The 22,364-nt window shown below is 38.5% G+C and overlaps 1 long non-coding RNA gene across 1 annotated transcript in view; it reads left to right on the top strand.

Moving 5' to 3' along the window:
• The window catches only part of LOC105739263, a 93,669-nt gene extending 77,127 nt beyond the window's left edge, over positions 1-16,542 (top strand). Inside the window, exon 4 of the long non-coding RNA XR_004029630.1 lies at positions 16,476-16,542. This is a non-coding gene — a long non-coding RNA (uncharacterized LOC105739263). The remainder of the gene's footprint in view (positions 1-16,475) is intronic.
• Positions 16,543-22,364: the final 5,822 nt, after the last annotated feature.

Raw genomic sequence — 22,364 nt, 5'->3', positions numbered from 1 at the left:
AAAAGAGATTTGGGTCTAAAACTAGATCGTACAGGTTTCTGCCTAAATTCATTATTGTAGAGAGGAAACTGAGGATCTGAGGCAAACTTAAATCACATACCGCCTCAGAGATCAAAGACAGCAACACGAATGCATTTTCCCTGGTCCTAATGAGAAGACTCTCCAAGCTTAGGAATTTACATGTTTAAAAGTAACGACAAATATAAGTACCGTGTAAAGAGAGGCTCAATCAAATGCAGTGTGAAACTTGAACATGACCAAGGGAGGCTCGTGGAGGAAATCGGGCCAATCTGTGGGGGTGTGAAGTAATATTGAACAAGGAGTAGGATAAATAGTGACCAGAGCTGTAATAAATGAAATCAGTACCTAGCTGCATACCCAAAAAGAAATTTTCCGTAATAAAAACTTTAGAAATGGTAATAAGACAATTGTTTTCAAGAGGTAAAAGTGGTTAGAACTTGAAAGTTTATGACTTGCGATCGCAAAGTTATTAATCTTGTAGGAATTCTGAAAATAAAATTGTTTCTAAATATCTCTAAGTGAATAGTTAGAAACCTTACTATCAGCGAGTAAAAATGGACTTTCCAAGCTTGATTATATTAAGCATTTTTCATAGCCATTAGTATAATCATAGACCTTCTGTATACTTTCTTCACTTCTGAGTTGCTACTGAGCTATGCATTACATCAAAGTTGTATTGCAACCACAGAAGCTTTTTTTCTTCACTCTTTTTTTTTTTTTTTTTGAGACTGAGTCTCACTCTGTTGCCCAGGCTGGAATGCAGTGGCGCGATCTCGGCTCACTGCAACCTCTACCTCCCAGGTTCAAGTGATTCTCGTGCCTCAGCCTCCAGAGCAGCTGGGATTACAAGCACCCATCACCATGCCCAGTTAATTTTTGGATTTTTAGTAGAGATGGGGTTTTGCCATGTTGGCCAGGATGGTCTCGAACTCCTGACTTCAAGTGATCCACCCCCTTCGGCCTCTCAAAGTGCTAGGATTACAACCATGAGCCGCCACGCCCGGCCACAGTAGCTTTTTTCTACCATGGCTCTAGCTCTTGATGGCTATGCCTTATATGAATGAGACAATTTGAAAACATATTTAAATCTTATATAAAAATTCCCTGACACATTGAGAGATGGAGTCTTTCACTCTGCCCCTTGAATCTGGACTTGTAAGCAATAATTCTTTTACTATGGAAATGATGCTGTATGAGGCTAGGTCAGAAAAGGCCATAAAGCTTCCTCCTGGTTCTCTTGGGGTACTCATTCCGGGAGGAGCTAGTCACCATGAAAGAAGTCTGGCTCTTCTGAGGCTGCCATGCTGGAGATGCTACACATCAGTCAGCAGCCTACTGTGCTCTCTGCATATAGTCAACATCAACTGCCAGACATGGCAGAAAGAAACCTCAAAATCAGTTCAGCTCTGAGTCATCAAATCACCCCCAGGTCATGAGTCTCCCTAGCTGAGGTCCCAGACATTGCGCAAAGAGACATTGTACTATGTCCCATCTGAATTCTTGACCAGCAGAGAATTCTATATCCAAGAGTATCATAGATGTCTGTTTTGTGCCACTAAGTTTTGGGGTGGTTTCCTGTGCAGCAATAGTAACTGGAGCCATTAATAATTACTATCATGAAAATTGTGTTTCTTAATTAAACCATCATGTTTAATTTAATTCAGGTTATCAAGTCTTACGCTGGAAGAAAGCTGTACTGACTCAAATCTTCTTAGTAATATATTCTCCCAACCCATTATGATAACCTGTTTAGATATTTAGCCACTGTATAGAAATCGCCCTTGGGTTGGAGCGAGGGAATGCTCTTTGCCAAGAAATAAACTGGAGAAGCCTTATCTAGACTAACACTTCAGGGGGCTCATGCAGTCCCCATGCATGATTGACTTCCCACTTGTACTCATTCTGAACTACTTTGGCATCAGAGATTTTACAAAACCGTGTCTCCACAGTATATATACCTGGGCCAGCTTAAAGATCCCAGGGTGCCATGTGGCCTGAGCAATATGCATGCTATCTTCTGCTTCCTGATAAATGGTACCATGCATGACCTCCTAGATAGAGATTGTCGACCTGGGTAAGATCTAGATCTAATCTCCTGTGACCTACTCCCATTAGTTCCTGGATGCAGGCAAACTTTGGTTGATACCTAAATTCTGATTAAGAAAGCAAGATATTTATTTTTGATCATGGAGCCTGCAGATGCAGGGATGGGTGGGATAGAAATTTGGGGGTGAAAGATGGAAATTTACTTTGCAGTGCCCTTCCTCAAATACTCATCACTCAACTCATCTTGGAGTTGAAGGAGAAATTGATGCCGGACTCGGGCCCTAAAAGGCAGATAACAAAGCCAGGGTGGGAATCTTTGATTCTGGCCAAATTCTACAGAATAGAAAAAGAAACTGAACTGGCTAATTCTGGAAATGTAGTTTTAGAAAATGGTTTCACACCAGGATTGTTCTACAAGATCAGATTTTCTAGCAAAGATAAACTAAACATATTTTGTTTCATTTGGGGTAACAATCAAAATGAATCTGTGATGATTTCTTCCCTTTTTCTTCTTAGTGAATTATGATACTGAAAAACTCAATTAAAATAGCCTGAAAGGATTATATGTATTATTTGGATGCCCTTGACCTTCTTTTTCACTGAATGAGGTTGACATATCCATTAACATGGAAACCTCTGCTGGGAAGTGAGTGCTCTTCAGCTCAAGACTATTCTTCTGAGCTCATCAGGTCAATGTCAGGTTGAAGTCATCAAAATAAATAAATAAATAAATAAACCACCCAAGCCTGTTGTCAAATTCAATATAATCTTTGCTTACAAGTCTATTGCTATTTGCCTACAACTCTGTTACTTAAATGCGTTATTCACAGCTTCAGCCTCTGTTGTCTAGAGAAGATACTTCCCCCGCTGCTCCCTGAGCACTGGTAGTTCACAATACATTCTTAGTGCTTAGCCACAGCAGGCTGCAGTACAAAGGAGGTCCCTTCCACTGCTGATGGGACATTCCAAATGGAATTGCTTGCCTTCATTCAATTCTATATTTTAGCCCTCAGTGATTAAAAATGCCTTCTTTGTAACAGGGTTAGGGTTAGAGGCCACAAGAGAAAGACCATATTGATAGTCTGAGAAATTAATGTTGTCATTGATATAAAGAAATCATGTGAGGCTGAATTCATCTGAATCCTGATTCATCCTTGAAAGGCAGCTGGTGTAACTGCCTCTTACAGAAAGACTTCATCTTAAGTTACCTAGATTCAAAGGGCAAATATTCTGTACTCACAATTTAGCTCTGTCTTCCCCAAACCAAGATATTTTCAAGTAGGATGGCAAGTTACTAACTCATAGTCTTCTGACAGCAGGAAGAGGGGCTTAAGAATGTGGACCACATAGATGTCAATAATCCAAGATTAATTTTATTCAATAAACTTTTTAAATAAAATGCAAACATCAGATTACTTTCTCCCTAATACCAAAACTTTTATTAAAGAGAGACCAAGAGTAATTTTGGAGTTTGGAGAAATTTGTGGGTGAACAGGTCATGGTAGGATGTAGGAAGGGCACCTTTGAGAGGACTCTGGGTACCTAAAAAAAAGTGGGATCAGCCAGGTGCGGTGACTCATGCCTGTAATCCCAGCACTTTGGGAGTCTGAGGCAGGTGGATCACCTGAGGTCAGGAGTTTGAGACCAGACTGATCAACATGGTGAAACCCTGTCTCTACTAAAATACAAAAATTAGCCGGGCATGGTAGCACGTGCCTGTAATCCCAGCTACTTGGGAGGCTGAGGCAAGAGAATCACTGGAACCCAGGAGGCAGAGATTGCAGTGAACTGAGATCGTGGTATTGCACACCAGCCTGGTCGACAAGAGTGAAACTTGGTCCCAAAAAACAAACAAACAAAGGAGGATGAATGCAAAGGAGTGGGATGTCAACAGAGATCACCTGCCCACTTGGCTGTTATACCAAGGCTGTCTGTCTCCCATGCAGCTTCTGAAACACTGTTGCCGGCCTACATGAATATTACTATTGCTACTCCATTCAAGGTGTAATTTGGTAATATAAAACCTTTTATTTTAAGAATTTCTTATCAGAGAAAATTTAAATAAGCATAAAACTTAATTCAATTTTGTGTTGGGTGATGTTTATTTCATTGTATTAGGTGAGACTCTGCCTTCTCACACCTCAATTTTGATACAGAAAACAAGGATGCAAAGTATAGATCAATATGGATTTATTCCATGTCCACAAATATGTTGCAGATTGCTAGTGTCTACTATTATAAGAGATACAACATGATTATAAAGCATAGTCCCAGGATAGAAAAGCTTCAAAATATAAAGACAAAAGACTAGCAGAAATGTCTTAAAAAGGAAAGGACAGAAAATTAATAAATTAAGTTAGTATTTACAATGTAAAGACTCCAGGCAGGCCTGGAAATGGCTTTATAAGTCATCTAGTTCTCTTTCTACCTATGAACATGACTGCGCTTATACTCACTTCTGAAAAACTTCCAGAAAAAGTGTTTCCATCACTTTGTATAACCCACCTATCAATCTTGCAGGCTCAGGGAAGGGGATAGGCATATTGCAGAAATTTTATGTTCAGGAAGAAATGATTACTTTATTTGTTCTTGATTAGGGAAAGATTGATGGTCATAAAATATTCAAAGGAGGGTTCTGAATTTGGAGGTCTGGAGAAGAGAAAAATTCAAGAAAAAGTGGATAAGCAGAATGTATGAAACTGGAAAAGAAAGCATAGAGATAGGAGGAAGGGTTGGTGGAAGGAAGTTGTGAAGAATGTCAGAGGAGCCATTCGAGCTTGGTAATGTAAACTCTCATATGCCTGAGAATTTATCACAAGGAGGGCTTGCTTAAAAAAAAAAAAAAGAAACCTGGAATATACCATCACCACCGGAGGATTATGATTGGATTGACCAAGGCTAGGACCAAAGAATCTGCTTGTTAACATGCAATCTGAGTGTTTCTGATGCAGTTGGTCTAAGGACCACACTTTGAGAAACACTGAAAACAATGATGGTTGAAGTCTTGCAGAAGAAGGCAAAAATTATGACCTTTAGGCAGGGAGATGGATGGAATAAATAATATTTTCCTATTGAATTTACATTTACAGATCTTATTTCTTTTCTGAGTGAGAGTTAGTATATTCTCTAGAATCAGAGAATAGGTACCAAATCAAATGAAGGCCTATTTGCCAGGGTATGTTGATATGCAACTTTCTCTCATCTAGCAACTTCATTTATCTAGGACAGTTAAACTAAGAAATGTGGTAACAAAATGTTTCAGTGTGGATAAAACGGACTGAAACCAATCCACACACTGTACTCATAAAATAGCTCCTCAAGGCCTTGCTCAGAGCTTACTTTATGTTTAGAAATGTCTAAAAACAAAGCTATAGGGTTTCCTAACTCATAGCAGTTAACTCATAAAATTTGGCAAGGAGTGGTACAATCAGGGAACAAGGGTGGGGCTGATGCTGGAGGTACAGACACCAGTGATAGCAAGAAATGACAGCTGGCATCCTGACAGTGAAGAATATGAAAAGCAGACAAAAGAACTCCTTTAGAGGAGGGCAAATTTTCTCAAATGGTTAAAACACCTAAGGGCTACTATGTTACCGCATGTTATATAGTAACTGATATTCATAAGGGTGGTCTCTAAGTAAAAAGAAAAAAAAAGAAAATGGAAAGAAAAAAAGAAAAAAGATTAAATTATATTTAGTAGATTTTGTTGGGAAAGGCGTGTAATTATATAATTATATTATATTATGACATTTTTGGAGACTTCTCATTTAAAATGGCTAAAATTTTTCCATATTATATACTCAAGTTATTCATTTGCTCATTTAGTTTTTTTTTTTGAGACAGAGTCTTGCTCTGTTGCCCGGGCTGGAGTGCAGTGGTGCAATCTCGGCTCACTGCAACCTCCACCTCCCAGGTTCAAGCGATTCTCCTGCCTCAGCCTCCTGAGTAGCTAGGATTACAGGCATGCACCACCATGCCTGGCTAATTTTTGTATTTTTAGTAGAGACAGGGTTTCACCATGTTGGCCAGGCTGGTCTCAAACTCCTGACCTCAGGTGATCTGCCCACCTCAGCCTCCTAAAGTGCTAGGATTACAGGCGTGAGCCACCGTGCCCGGCCTCATTTAATTTTTAAAAAGGTATTTATTAAAAAATGAAAATTATACATATTAATGGTGTACAACATATTTTTTAAGGATTCAATAATTTATTGAGAATAAAAGACAACTATACAATTGTAAACAAATTATTAACAAAAAATCATCTTTATATCTTTCGGTATCTTCATGAAAGCCTCAAATAATAATCTTACTTTCCTTACCAATTGTCTTTTTTTTTAACTTTTTAGTTCAGGGGTACACACATGCTGGTTTGTTATATAGGTAAGTCGTGTGTCACAGGGGTTTGGTGTACAAATTATTTTGTCACCTAGGTAGTAAGCCTAGTACCCAAAAGGTAGTTTTTCCAACCTCACCCTCCTCTCTCTCTCTCGACCTTCAAGTAGGTCCTGGTGTCTGTTGTTCCCTTCTCTCAACATGGTATTTTGATATACAAATACACTGGGGAATGGCTAAATCAAACTAATGAACATATCTATTACCTCACATACTTATTTTGTTTTGTGATGAGAACATTTAAAATCTATTCTCTTAGCAATTTGCAAGTATACAATACATTGTTACTAACTCTAGTCACCATGTTGTACAGATGTCCTGAATTTATGTTTCCTGTCTAACTGAAATTTTGTATCATTTGAAGAACATTTTCCAATCCCTCTCCCTGGCTCCCTCTACCATCACCCTGCCCTAGCCTTGCCCTAGTCCCTGATAACCACTATCCCACTAGTTGAGTCTGACTGTTTTAAATTCTACGAAGAGGTGAGATCATGCTGTATTTGGCTTTCTGTGCCTGGCTTATACCACTTAGCATAATGTCTTCCAGGTTCATCCATGTCATTGAAAGTGACAGGATTTCCTTCTTCTTTTTAAAGGCTGAATAATATTCCAATGCGTGTGTGTGTGTGTGTGTGTGTGTGTGTGTGTGTGTGTGTATCGCATTTTCTCATCAATTGATGGACACCTAGGTTGATTACGTATCTTGGCTATTGTGAATAATGCTTCATTTGCTCATTTCCTTCCTTCCTTCTTTCCTTTCTTCCTTCTTCTTTTCCTTTTTTCAGACAGGGTCTCACTATGTTGCCCAGGCTAAACTCACATTCTAGGGCTGAAGCAATCCTCCCTACTCAGCCTCATAGTAGCTGGGATTATAGGCACATGCCACCATGCCCGGTTTATTACTTTCTTATAGCCTGCAAAGCATCGTGATAAGTGTAAGGAAAAAATAATATGGTTCCTCAAAAAGTAAAATTTGTGAGTCTGGAAAAGCAAGCATCCTTGGGTTTAGAATAAAGGTCAGAGATTTAGATCTGGATTTGGAAGCCACTTGAATAGAAGTTTTGGTTGAAGCTATGGAATATGGTGGAAGGGGTAGAGAAGGAGACAGGGGCAGCTCAGGAAAGAACTAGGTGGTGAGCTCACTCTCCAGTGATGGATAAGGCTAATATTACTATATTGCAGATAGGATGTACATTAATCCTCCTAAAAACTAGAGTGGACTACGAATTGGAAAGTTTAGACATAATAACAGACTAAATCTCCTTTGGAACAGAAACTTTGTCTAATGCCAATACCCCTGTCCCCCCCCTCCCACCCGACCAGGGATTCCATCTAAATGCATAATGAGATAAAAAAGAAGAGTTGCTGAAGAAGACAAAGTTGACTGAGCCTCAGTCTTGTAAAGCAATTAAGTAAATGTCACCACAGAGCGGATTTTAGCACTTAAGGTTTTAATCTGATGATTAAGGCTCTCACCTACTCACAATGTAAAATTCTACAAAGTAAACTGGGGCTATGAAATGTTTTGACACTTGTTAAGAAGAAATATCTTCTAATTATTCAGTGATTGATATGAAAAATGAATACAGTGCATTAAAATACATAATTTATAGTGCATTAAAATACAGAAGTCTGAGAGAACAAAAGTGTCTGATTTTACCATTGATGTCTGTGGGTAGAAAGGAAGCAGTAATCAAGACGGCACATTCTGACTATTCTGTGATTCCAGTCTAAGCCTCCAGTTAAGTCATAGGAACGGCAGAGGTGTACCTTGTTTAACTAATTCATCAAAATGTGTTGATGCAAGGCCCTTTGGCAGTTGCATGGGAAATACAAAGACCATCAATACTTAGCCCTAGTTTTGAAGGAGCTTATGAGTAGCTGAGGTAGGTACAAATGACTACCTCAGAAGGCAAGAGGTGATTATAAAGTGCCTCTGCATATCTCTTGTTCCAACCTTTGAACAAATCATCCAAAGAATTTGGACCTTACATAGGAAGTAAGCAGTACCCAACATGTAATTAACAGCAACTTCAACAGTAGTATTTTTTTCTTTAACATATCACTACTATTTATCAGGTGCCCCTTTTTTTTTTTTTTTTTTGAGACAGAGTTTCGCTCTTGTTGCCCAGGCTGGAGTGCAATCGCACAATCTCTGCTCACCGCAATCTCTGCCTCCCGAGTTCAAGCAATTCTCCTGCCTCAGCCTCCCAGGTAGCTGGGATTACAGACCTATGCCACCACGCTCGGCTAATTTTGTGTTTTTAGTAGAGACAAACTTTCTCCATGTTGGTCAGGCTGGTCTCGAACTCTCAACCTCAGGTGATCTGCCCGACTCAGCCTCCCAAAGTGCTGGGATTACAGGCGTGAGCTACCAAGCCCAGCCTATCGGGTGCCTTTTTAACCAGGAGCAGACTACACTGGTATGTAATTAAAGCTACAAACTTATAAGTGCTTCCAATTAATTGGCTCCAAAAGCAATTTCTACATAGCCCAATTGTGAAAATCAAAGGTACCTGGCTGAAATATTTCCTGGGACACAGTAGGCAATTTGTTTTAAATGTGGTACAGACAAACTGAGTTGTATATTTACAATGTGAACTAACTGCTATCACTTGAAACTTAAATTTATCACATTATTTAGGCAGACATAATTAGTAGAACTCTTCTTTGGAGGTTGAATGCTCCCGGTGATAGTCATGTATGCATCTAGAAAGCCCGGGAAGTAGACTTCTGCCAGATGACAGCCATCTGGTGGCTCTTTGCTAAAATGATGCCCGCTTTTACATCACTTCCCTTTTAACCAAGAAAGCTACTTGAGACATCTTGTATTGGAGGAAGGGTCCACAATGTATGGAGTAAATATTTCCTAGTGCAGGCCAAGATGGCTCTCTTAAAAACCAACTTTATGTCTCAGAACAGTTTAGATTTACAGAAAAATTGTGAAAATAGCACAGAGTTCCCATGTACCACGTGCTCAGGTTTTCCTATTATTAACATCTTACATTATTGCGGTATACTTTTTAGCACTAAAGAAGCAACATTGATGCAGTGTCACTAACTACAGTCCATACTGTTGTTCCCATTTCCTTAGTTCTCACCTAAGGTCCTCTTTCTGTCTCAGATTCCATTTTGGATGCGAATGGAAACTGGATGTGTCCTTAGACTCCTTGTGGCCGTGGCAGTTTATCAGGCTTTCCTTGCTTTCAATGACCCGAACAGTCAATTTGCGGAGTACCAGTCAGATATTTTGTAGAATGTCCCTTTATTAGGATTTGTCTGATGTTTTTCTCATGACTAGACTGTGGTTATGGATTTTGGGGAGAAAGTCACAGATTCCACAGATGCCATTTTCATGACATCATGTCAAGGATAACATAGCATCAACATGACTTGTCACTGTGCTGGTGATCTTGAGCACCCGGCTGAGGTACTGTTTGTAAGGTTTCCCCACTGTAGTTACTCTTTTGTTTCTTCCCAGACTATACTCTTTGGAAAGAAGTTACCATACACAGCCTCGATTAAGGAATTGGGAGTTACATTCCATCTCCTTGAGGCCAGAGTATCTCCATAAAATATGGAATTTTTCTGCTTGGGAGATTTGTCTCTTTTATACTATTTATTTATTCAATCATTTATTTATAACATGGACTCATGGATATTTATTTTGTATTTTGAGTTATAATCCAAATACTTATTTATTTATTTTGTTTGTTAAATTGTTCCAGCTTTGGCCATTGGGAGCTCTTTCAGTTGGCTCCTGTGTTCCTTTGAATACTCTCATCATTGTAAGTTTTGGTCTTTGTTTTGTTTTAGAACTTGCTTATTTTCTGGCTCTACAGAGTGCCCTAGGTTCATCTTGTGTATTTTTTGCTCCAGCCCTAGAATCATTCATGTCTCCAAGAATCCCTGGTTCTTTTATTGGAGAATGGTCTTGGAAATCAACATCTGGACACCAGGTATGCTTGTTGCTAATAAGATATTAGGGGGCTATTTTGATGTTCAGGTACAAGTTCGTTCTCATCTTCCTAGAGATTTTCGCAGACCCATTTCTCTTTTCCTACTAAATTCACAGCCTGCCCCTCATCCGCTCGGTAAACTCCACCGTCTTCTCTTAGCTATTCATTATCTGCAACTCCTTCAGGACCAAAGCAGCATTAGAAAAAGCCACCAGAAAAACAAAGTCCTTCAGGAACTTGTGTCTCTTAGAACCGATCAGGAGGTATCTAGAGAAAATCTGATCCCTTTTCCTACCTCTAGGCAGGTGTTTCAGTTCTGATGCACCTTTTAGCTCCTTTTAGCTGCAAAATCAGGTATCTACCCTTTAAGAAAGAGGGCCCTTTCTTAATAACCAGAAACTTGCTCAAAATAAATAATAAGAAAATAAAACAATAAGCAAGTATTCTTGTAAATGCTCAATAATAAATATGACTAACTACCCATTTCCCTCATAAAGCATTTTAAATGTAAAAGAAAATGTTCTGGATTTCTTTCCTCTGTTGATCCTGCAGCACAGAATCCGCTGCTCGTGTTTTGACGTACTCTGATCTGGGAACCTGTCTGATTAAAGCTATGTTCCCACCCTGCAGAGTTAAGGGCATTCATTGGAAATAATGTATTTTAATGACCAATGTGCAGATGCTATTATCCTGAAATGACATTTCCCATCACCTGGCTGGGATTTGTCTCTTTTTGACATTTGCTTCCTTTTTAAGATTCAGTAGAGACTTTTAACTCCAATAGACCTCCAAGAGAAGGTAAATGTGAGGGTTTTAATAACTCATCCCTGGAGATCTCTCTAGAAATCAGGACTTATTCACAATGTATTAAGATCTCTTTCTCATCTGCTTGCCAATTCACTGTGCCAGGTCACAGGTATTGGCAGTCTCCTCTATTTGAACTGACATTACCTACTGGAATCGCCCGGCAGACTGCCAGCTTGGGACTTCTTGCATCCACTTATGACTTCCTGCAGGAGCCACTGAGAACCTAGATCTGGCTCATGAGAGCAACGTGTCGCACCCTGGAAGAAGGCAGACCCAGCCAGTGTTCTGAAGCAGTCTTCCACCCGGCATTTGACTATCTGGGGTCTTTTAGGCAATTTAAACAGTTCCTCAGCTTAACCCAGAGGCTCATTGTTCTCAGGTGGATTTTGTTTTGCTTGCGTAGTTTCATATTTTAAATTAAATGAGCTGCCATTATTTCAGAATCAAGAATTTCACATAATTTTTCAAGTTTTTTACTTCTCCTGAAGAAAGAAACAAGCTGGTGCCATTGGACCCCACCTTGCCACATGAAAGTTCAGTAGTGGCTGCCCTTTGGAAACTAGCACTGGGTGAACGCTGACTCTCCGTCATGCAACACACTCCAGTTTTGCAGAGTGACTGCAGTGGGTTCCCATCTGCACCACTTAACCTGTGAAATCATTGCCAGCCCCTAGGGGCATCGGGGTTTGTGCCTACTGGCAGGGAATTCAAAAGCACTCATCCCTCTTGTAACTGTTTGTCTAGTCCCTAAAATCATTGCACTTAAAGCCCTCAAATTTTAAAGGAAAGACAGTTTTCAGATTTGCAGGGTTAAATTAGTCCAAATAGGATTCAACGCTAAATCACTGTGCAGTTCTAAAATGAAAAGTTAAGACAGACAGGTTCACCAACAGATGTTAGTAAAGATCTATCTTAATCTCCCTTTAAATGAGGCTTTTTTTCCATGCGAACTTTTCATAACAATTTATCAACAGATTTACCCCATTTAAAAGAAAATCCAACATTGAAAGCTCAAAATTTACACAAAACTTACATTAGGATATGTTTTCTCATTTATTCTCAAAATATTTATTCATTGTACACTACTATAGGCTACGCAATGTTCTAGGCACTGATTTGTTTAAACAATAATTTATATTCAGTAGCACAGGGGATAATCAGGTGGAAAAAATATAAGCCATAAAACTCTAAGAACATTAAGACTGTGTGTGTGTTTCTGAAAACATGGAATAGTTAGAGGCCAATGGATCAAATACATACCTATATACTAAAAATATTTTAACATATACTTACATAATAGATGTTAATGGATTTTATATTATATGCATTTATTTGTATATTTATATAAAATGTATTTATGTATATTATATATTCATTTATATAAAGGTTTTTTTTTAAAGAGGTCTCATTTTGTCACCCAGGCTGGAGTGCAGTGGCCTGATCTCTGCTCACTGCAGCCTTGACCTCCTGGGCTGAAGCCATCCTTCCACCTCAGCCCCCCAAGTAGCTGGGACTACAAGCACAAACCATCAGGCCTGGATAAATTTTTTGTATTTTTTTGTGAAGACAGGGTTTCACTATGTTGCTCAGGCTGATCTCAAACTCCTGAGCTCAAGCAATCTGACCACCTTGGTCTCCCAAAGTGCTAAGATTACAGGCCTGAGCCACTGTGCTGGGTCATACATAAAAATTAAAAGGCTATCCACCAAGGTGACAAATAATTGTTATCTGTGTATAATAGGATTACAACTGAACTTCTTTTTCTTCCTTTTTATTATCCATATTTAAGTCAATTTTTCTTCTACGATGACCCTATATACTTTATTTTTAAAGAAATAATTTATAAAATTTATATTTGCGTCAAAAATGCCAAAAGTACTGGAATTTGAAGAGGAAGTGCCCCAAGAATAAACCTTCTGATTCTGGTGTTTTCAACTCAGTTTCCAGTGGCAAATAGCACAAGTTTTTTTACTTAGCAGTGGGAGATCCTGGATCTAAAAACATGTGCTGGGTAAATGAAGGATCCAGTGGGTGGTCAGGGATGGACAGAAACTACTGAAGGTGCTGGAAGAAAGTCCACTTGGCAGATAGAACATGATTTCTGACCATGGCATCAAGGGACAAGTGAAGGTCATCCAATAGAACACTTTAAGAAGATCCAACCCAGAGAAACAGGGAGTGCCAAACAGTGTGGGTGGTACCCGGGACCAGCAAACTGGAAGGGAATTAAAAGCATTCATTATGCACGTTTTATGTGACAAGTACTAAAGTATGTGATATTTTTATGCATCATAATGAGGAAACAGGCTCAGAGAGGCAAGGGAAATTAGCAAATGTTGAACGCTGACTCCCTGTCACGCACTGTACAATGTATTTCACAGACATGATGAAAATTGCCAAGATCACACAAGTAGTGAGTAGGAGAGTTACAGTTCAAATCAAGGTTTTTCTGATTTCATGGCCAATGCTTCTTCCACTCCCTATCCCACCCTTCTTCTGCCTCTGCACCATGAAACATCATCTCAGGAATCCATTCAAGCTGAAGCATGGTGGGGGCTCTCCACTCAAGCTGCCCTCTGATGAGGCTGGCACTGGCAAGGCCTCTCAAGGGGAAGAGCTTCCTGAGGACCCCACAGACACACAGGCACAAGTGCCATCTTCATCTAGTGTCAGAGAAGCAGAGACAGCCCAATATTTATACAATTTTTGGCTGGCTCTAATTTCCAACAATTCATTGAATGCAGTAAAATGAGCCAATAATAAAAAGACATTCGGGAGGCTGAGGTGAGAGAATCACTTGAGTCCAGGGAGGCCAAGGCTGCAGTGAGCCATGATTGCACCCCAGTACTCCAGCCTGGACAACAGAACCAGTAATTGTTTCAATAAAAAATTAAAAAAATAAAAAGACATCATTCCTATTTCCAAAAGAAATGGTGGATTTAGGGATGAGAAAAGAGGACACAGATTGTTACTCCCTGGAGTGAATTTCTTCATGTTGTCATAAGCTCTCAGCATTAGCCAATGTGGCATGAGCAGCATTACCGGGATCTTAGAAAGAAAGGGATCCCCATTATTTGCAGAAGTATCATTAAGGCTGTACAACTGTGGCACCAAAGGAAAGGCACTATTTAAAGATATGCAAAAATTAAAAGGGCATTGGTTTAGGTCAGCGGACATGTACTGGGGGCAGGGGAGTCAATGTTGCAGGCAGAGTCCTGCCTTTAAAAGGTTTATACTCCAGCTGGCCGGGCGCGGTGGCTCACGCCTGTAATCCCAGCACTTTGGGAGGCCGAGGCGGGCGGATCAAGAGGTCAGGAGATCGAGACCATCCTGGCTAACACAGTGAAACCCCATCTCTACTAAAAATACAAAAAATTAGACGGGCGAGGTGGCGGGCACCTGTAGTCCCAGCTACTCGGGAGGCTGAGGCAGGAGAATGGCGTGAACCCCGGGGGGGCACAGCCTGCAGTGAGCCGAGATCGTGCCACTGCACTCCAGCCTGGGTGACAGCGAGACTCCGTCTCAAAAAAAAAAAAAAAAAAAAAAAAAAAAAAAGGTTTATACTCCAGCTGTGGAAATAGGGCCTAGCTAGAAAAAAGGAACATAGCGATAGAGGGCACTAATGCAGAAGCAGATGAGTTCGGGGAAGGGAAGGTATTCTTCTCTGCTGGAATAACACCCTTCCACAAACCAAACCTCTCTCCACATGCTGTTGGAGGCCTAGAACTGTCCAATTTTCAAAATAAGACTTTGTTAGCCTGCCGTGTAATCTACTGTGATTGTGATATTAAGCAAGCCTATACTATGGAATAACACAAAAAATCTGCTTGTAATTGATTTTTTAAAAATATTCACTTCGTCTTTCGTTTTGTTAGGGGTTTACCATGCTTTTCATCCACTCATTCATCCATCCTTCCTCCATCCATCTATCCATCCATTCACCTATCCATTCATCCACCTTAACATTTCATACACTGAGCTAGGTGCTGGGAATCCAAAGACCAGAGAGGCATGGCTGCTGCCTCCACAGTGTGCTCTGCCAGGGAACAGCATTGCACCTGCTTCTTTCTGGGACTTTCTGGCAATCGTAACTGGAATATAAATGCCTTCTAGACAGAATGATAAGCTCTCTAAATAAATTAAATATTCTAAGCATGGATTACATCAGTGGTTCTCAAATGTTGATAAGAATGCCAATTACCTGGGTCCAGGTTAAAATGCAGATTCTGATTCAGGTCTGGAGTGGCCAAGATTTTGCATTTCTAATTAGCTCCCAGGTGATGCTGATGTTGCTGATCCCAGAACCACACTTAGAAGGGCAAGGTTTTATAGGACATCAGTAAGTCTGGACTTCTGAACACTAGAAAGAGTTATTCTTCTTAAATTCCAGGGTAAATATACCATCACCAAATTCACTCTTCTTTTTCTGCTTTAGAGAAACAGTTTCACAGAAGTGCTTTAGCCTTTTATTTCCCCGTTTCCCCCACATTTCCCCTTCCAAAAAATTGAGAGTTTAGTCCAATTATTTTTCTATTTCCAGACTTTCTTAAATTTTCTTTCAAGAAAGGCAAAATATTGCTTCAGAAATCCACTGAGAATTAAACATACTTCAGAACAAGAAGAAGGGATCCAGAGCTAATTACCCTAAGCCAGCCAGGTTGTGTTAGGAATCCATCATGATCATGTTTACTGCATGCTGCAGACCTGCAGAGGCACCTGCAATTAATTCTAATGGCTACAAGCCACGGGGTACCTAACAGCTTGTGGGTGATTAAGAATAAATTACTAAACTTTCATTTAAAAGGTCCCAGGAAGAAAATGGGGACAAATGCCAGATATGTTTACATTACTCATAGAGCTTAGCGAGGATGAACATTCTCATTTATTTTCTGGCAATGCCTCTTTTAAATTTTTCTATATTTTAGAAAATTATGCTGCCCATCCTTTGGTGCCACAGTTGTTTAGCCTTAATGATACTTCTGCAAATAACACAGATCCCTTTCTAAGATCCCACTAATGTTTGAGTATGATTTTTTCATAGGAGAAAATAAATTGGTAATTATTCCCACTGTTTGATGCGGGCACACATTGTATTTCTTAGTAAAAGATGATTTCACAGCCATCACCTCATTAACATTTCTGTATATTTCAAAATGAATGTTATATGATACTGTTTATAAACTCTGGGTTGGTACAGTTTCTAGTTCAATTACAAAAGACCCAAGATAGTTTTGTTTTTTTTTTTTTCAGGGCCACACAGGGTGCCAACATCCAATCTCAAGATCTTTGGGAAATCTGCTCACACTCCAAAATATTTACAGATGTGTCTCCTCTTTTTTGTAAAATAAATGCTCTTCTTATATTTGGTGTTTCCTTGGTATGGCCACAAGATTATTTAGTATGACATATTTAATGGTGAAGATAAAAGTGTGCATCACAATGTTTTAAACAAATCACATTTGGGTGGGATATTATAAGAAAGAAAGTTCCCAGGGGATAGAAGAAAACGGTTTCCTTAAATCACTCCATACTCAATAAGCATCGTAGGGCTCTCAATATACATCACCAGACCAGAAGATGCATTTGGCTAAGGCATACCAGACGAGGATATGAATCACGGAACACTATTCCAAGAGTGTTACAGAATCCACATACAATATAAACCAGAAAAGGCTGCATTTTAACCTCTGTGACTCATGCATTACAGCCTGTGACTCCATGAGGAGGGTTAGGAATCAGGCTGACATCCAGCTCAGGCCAAACAAACTTTCAGCCAAGAGAAACAGAAGCATCACCTTCCCAGCAGAGAGCAAGATGTACAGAGCTTGATACTTTACACTCGTTAGAATTATGTAACTTGTCAATGGTTGAGACTCTGGGGTAGAGGGTTTTGTGCTTTTTATTTTTTCTGGTATAAATATTTAAACTTCTCCATAACATTAGAGTTAGAACTTACTTTCCTGAAATGAAATTCTAAAACAAATTTGACAGCAAAACACTGTGGAATTTCTAAATGCCAACAGATTTGTGTCCATTACAGAACACACAGAATTTTGACCTCTCACTTTTCCTGGTGCTACTGCTTTCAAAATTTCTAAGGTCATTGTACCATGGAGCTCTAATTCTTGGTTAAGGAAGGCACCGAGATCATACCAGGAATATTCTCCTATTAGCTGAAACTTGAACTTTGCCTGGCAGGAGGTGTTATAAATTATTTTTCGGCTAGCATTTGCTTTTTAAAACACTCTTTTACCTGGGTTTCTCAAATTAGTTCCTGTAGTGATACTATCTCTATTTTTGCTTCTTTATGACCAGGGTCTTTAATGGCTTCAGAAGTGCCCTGGGCTGAAACTTGATCTGAGAAGGTTATTATCAGAACTGTGTTCCAAGAGAAAGCAGTGTGCTAGCTCTACATGTATACATGAGTTGCCATCAACATGAATTCAATCACAATGAAGATGATTTGGAGTAGACAATTGTATTTTGGTTGCATGACATCCATTTTATCTTAGTGTAATAACACCACAGGTTTTTTTTTTTTTTTTTTGATGGGGAGGGGGAACAAATTACCTTTACCCTGTTAGATATACTCTTACAGTTTGTTTGTTTTTTTAATAAATTACCTTTACCCCATTAGATATTCTCCCAAACAGGCATCAGATGTGTGGCCAAAGCCAGATCAATCAAAATAAATTTCAGGAATTTTACAGGAACTATTAAAAAAAAAAAAAAAAAAAGAGTTTCTCTTTCCTGAGAGACATGATTTGGGAAGAGCATTCCACTTTAAAGGCAAAGTTTGGAGCTGCTGAGGCTGCCACATGGAGACTGGAAATAGCAATAATCTAATAGAAGCCAGAGAAACCGAGCACTCATGGCCTGGTGCGATCCTGCATCAAGTTGTGTCCAAACACAGACCTATCCCTTGATTTTTACCTTTGAGATTTACAAGAACCAATAATTCCCTTTTTGGCCTAAGATAATGTGTGTCAGGAATTCTATGATTTATTACTGAAATCTAGACTTGTAATATTTTTCTACAAGTGTTCAAAATTATTATTTTATCATTTTCTATTTATAATGGAATTTCGATGAGCTGTTTTAAGGAAGACAAAAATAGAGTGAATATTTTAAATTTAGATATAATCCCATTTTCATTTTTTTTCAACTTTAATTCTTTCTCAGCAAATATTTTGTCAAGATCACGATGCTATAATAATAAGCACTACCATGGGTTGATTAGGATTTCACTGCTTTTTTTCCTATGCCTGAGCATATTCCCTTGTATGCTGCTAGTAAAATTGTCAAATAGGGACAAAAACAAACAAACATAGGACATAGATGATTTATCAATTTGATAAACAGTTGAGAGTTGGCTGCATTTATTTTCAATGGCAAATAATAATAACAATAATGGTAGCTAGCATTTACTGAATGCTTTGTCTATGGGGAGCTCTATGAAAAGCGCTTTACATAAACTAACTCATTTTATCCTTAAACTTACCCCGGAGGCAGTGGTGTGCTGGTAAAATGGCTCTGGGGGATGAGGAGGGAAGCCAGATTGACAGTTGACTCATTTTTGTGGTGTAAATACTCCCACCCTGGCTGATTTCAAGCAACTGACAGTTTAAATACTACTTTGCAAAATTCTTGCATATTTAACAATCAGCTCTTGGGATCAGGTAAAATAGACTCCAGTCCACCACTGGAGGAACCTAAATTGGAAGACAGACCATGCAGCTTCTTTAACTCTAGAAGTTTGTAAACCCAAGTTTGTACTACTCCAGAGCACGCCTCTGGAGTACAGAGTAGAGTGTCAACTGCTGTACTCCTTTCTAATCATGGGGCAGATTTTTGCTGTGTTTAAAAAGAGTGCTTCAATGTTCTGTATTTTATAGGTGAAGAGCAAAAGTCGATATTAAATATAATACTTGTATCATGTCTTTGGTTAACAGACACTAAGCTATTCTGCTACAGAATGTTTTGAAGATAACTGTGTCTAGTGCATGTCTGGGCATGCTAACAAAAATTAAAGAATGATAAAAAGGATGGAGCATCAATTATGAGTGATCTCTCGGAATGTTTCAGCCCCAAACTCTTCCTAATGCATGTGTTGCCATGTTTCTTAATCTTACTATTAATACAACCCTTTCCAAATGGTTCGGGAAATTTATAGGTGGGTTTTGAGCCCACGGAAAATACTGAGTCGTAATTATGGATTTAAAATCCTTATACACATGTGTGTGTAGTGTGTGTGTGTATAAATACCAAATATTCCCATACTACAGAAAATTAAGTAAATTATAACTGATGAGATGTTACACTAATTTCCTTTCATCCTCATACAGGCTTGACTACAAAGTCTCTCTTGGCTCACAAGTAGAGGATTTTGCATATATTGTTTATTATTTCATTCCAAGCCCAAAAGCCACAACAAAGTAAAATTGATAAAAAAAACTGTAAACAGTAGATAATAGACATCTTTGCATAGCAGAACTCTCAGAGTTCACTAGATAATAGACATGAAAGCACTCTGGAAAATTCAAGGCACGATACAAATGTGAGGAATTATTACTGAGCAAAAAAAAAAAAAAAATCTCAAAGGAAAATTCCTCAACAGCTCAACTTATACACATGGTTTTCAAACGATGAGTGTATAACAAAGTAGAAACTTCCCTGCTATACACATGTAATAAAAGAGCTAATAACTGATGTGGCTCTGAAAACTGTATATTTTGTATGTATTTGAAGAAGCATGATTTTAGTCTTTAAGAAACTCAATCACTCATGCATCCCTTACCAAAGGTATTAAGGAAAAAAATTCTCCATAAGAAATAATATAGAATTTTATATGTGAATATTTACATAAATCCTTAAGTTTTAAAAACCTCATACCATTAATAAAGTATTATTAACTTTATTTAGGTAGGATAATAGTATTGAGATATATTTTTAAGAGTTCTTATCTGTTGGAGTTATGTAAAAATCTTCACAGATGAAATAATACAATGTCTGAGATTTGCTTCAAAATCCCTGGGAAGGGGGCTATGGGGGGCAATCAGTGAAATGAGACTGGGCATGTTTTTGATAATTGTTGAAGCTGTGCTGATAGTACATGAAAGAATTTTTTATATGTTTGAAACTTTCCCTAATAAAAGTTCAAGAAACCTATGTCACAGCAATATCTGAAACATTTTAGAACAATTCTAAGGGCTGAACAACAGTATGGTGAGAATTCATTGCCAAAGTACCCATTCTTACTGACTTCACTGTCCAATTTTGGTCTATTCTAGTCCAGTCCACCCTTATATTGCTGCCAGAATTACATTTCAAAAAAAATTAAATGAGTTCATGGAACTCCCTTGCCCAAAATAATTCTTTTGAGTTCCCATCACCAAAAGAATACAGTTTTCAATTCTTTCTTTTGTGATCTCACAGCACTTTAGTCTCATTCTCCTATAGAAACGTCCTGTGCAGTATAATCTTTTCAGCATCTGTGTTCTTGTGTCCTGCAAGATGGTGAAAACCATGAGTACAGAGATCAGGTCTTTTTATCTTCCTATCTTTGGTGCTTGGCATATTATCAAGCATGTGGTAGATGCTCAATATCAGAAATATACTATCCTCAACAGATAGGATCTTGGTAATACTGTCAGCGCAAGATTAGTTGTTTTAGTGCTATAATCACGGTCATAAAAATCATAATCAACTTGGGTGCCTTTCTGCAAGCAATAAAAACCAGATAAATTAGACTTTGTCAAAAGTAAAAACTTTTGTTCATCAAAGGATACTATCAACAGAGTGAAAAGACAATTCATAGAATGGGAGAAAATATTTGCAAATTATATAAAGAACTCCTATACCCCAACAACAAAAAGTCAAACAATGCAGTTAAAAAATGTGCACAGGGCCTGGATAGAATTTTCTCCAGAGAAGATATACAAACGGCCGAGAAGTATATGGAAAGATGCTCAATGTCACTAGCCATTAGGAAAATGCAGGTTAAAACTATAGTCATATACGACTTCACACTCACTCAGAATGGCTATAATTTTAAACATGGAGTATAATAAGTGTTGGTGAGGACACGGAGAAATTGGAACCATATTGCTGCTGGTGGAAACGTAAAATGGTACAACCACTGTATACAACAGTTTGGCATTTCTTTAATAAGGTAAACATAGAATTACCATGTTACCCAGCAATTCTAGGTATATACTCATGAAAAACAAGTGTTAAAACAGAAACTTGTACACAAATGTTCACAGAAGCACTGTTCACAATAGACAAAAGAAAGAGACACCCAAATGTCTATTGCCAAATTACTGAATAAGGAAAATGTGGTATATCATACTATGGAATATTATTCAGCCATAAAAAGGAAGAAAGCACTGGATTATGATAAAAATGGATGAATCTTGAAAACATTATGATAAGTGAAAGAAGCCAGACACATAAGCCCACATATCATATGATTCTATTTATAGAAAATATCCAGAATGAGCAAATCTATGGATACTGAAAGCAGATTGGTAGTTGTCAGACTGAGGGCAGGAGAGAATGAGGAGTGACTGCTTATTGGATATAGGAATTCCTTTTGGAGTGATAAAATGTTTTTGAAAGCAGATTGTGATTAAGGTTGCACAACACTGTGAATATACTATTGTTGAATTTATACTTTAAAATGGGAAATTTTGTTGTGTGTATTTTACCAAAATAATAAATGAAACTTTCAAAGTTCCGCTTCCAGAGATCCTATTTTGAAGCACCTGGTATGGGGCCTAGGAGCATGTAGTTTTAATAAGTACCACAGTAACTTGATGCAGGTGGTATTGGGAACAAATTCTGAGAAACACTGGTGTACTGTTTCTAGGGATATTTAAATTACTTCCATGATAAAAACCTCATACCATATAATCTAGCCAGGAAAATGCCTCAGGGACATCAAACATTAACCTTCAAATTTCCTACCTCTTAATACGGGAAACCGTTCACAACTTTAAATGGCATGTCTCCAGGGCCTAGTTATATAAAAACACCTTCAGTCTCTCCACTCAGAACTCTTCCTGTGACATCTGGAGTCACAGTTCTGTTCCCTGATCAAGGTTAATCCCTCCTATACTCTTGATCTCATTCTTTTCT

Source organism: Nomascus leucogenys, chromosome 1a (assembly GCF_006542625.1).
Source record: "Nomascus leucogenys isolate Asia chromosome 1a, Asia_NLE_v1, whole genome shotgun sequence".
NCBI classification, from domain to species: Eukaryota; Metazoa; Chordata; class Mammalia; order Primates; family Hylobatidae; genus Nomascus; species Nomascus leucogenys.
Note: the sequence above shows the minus strand (reverse complement) of the source record. Positions and strands in the feature narration are given on the sequence as shown.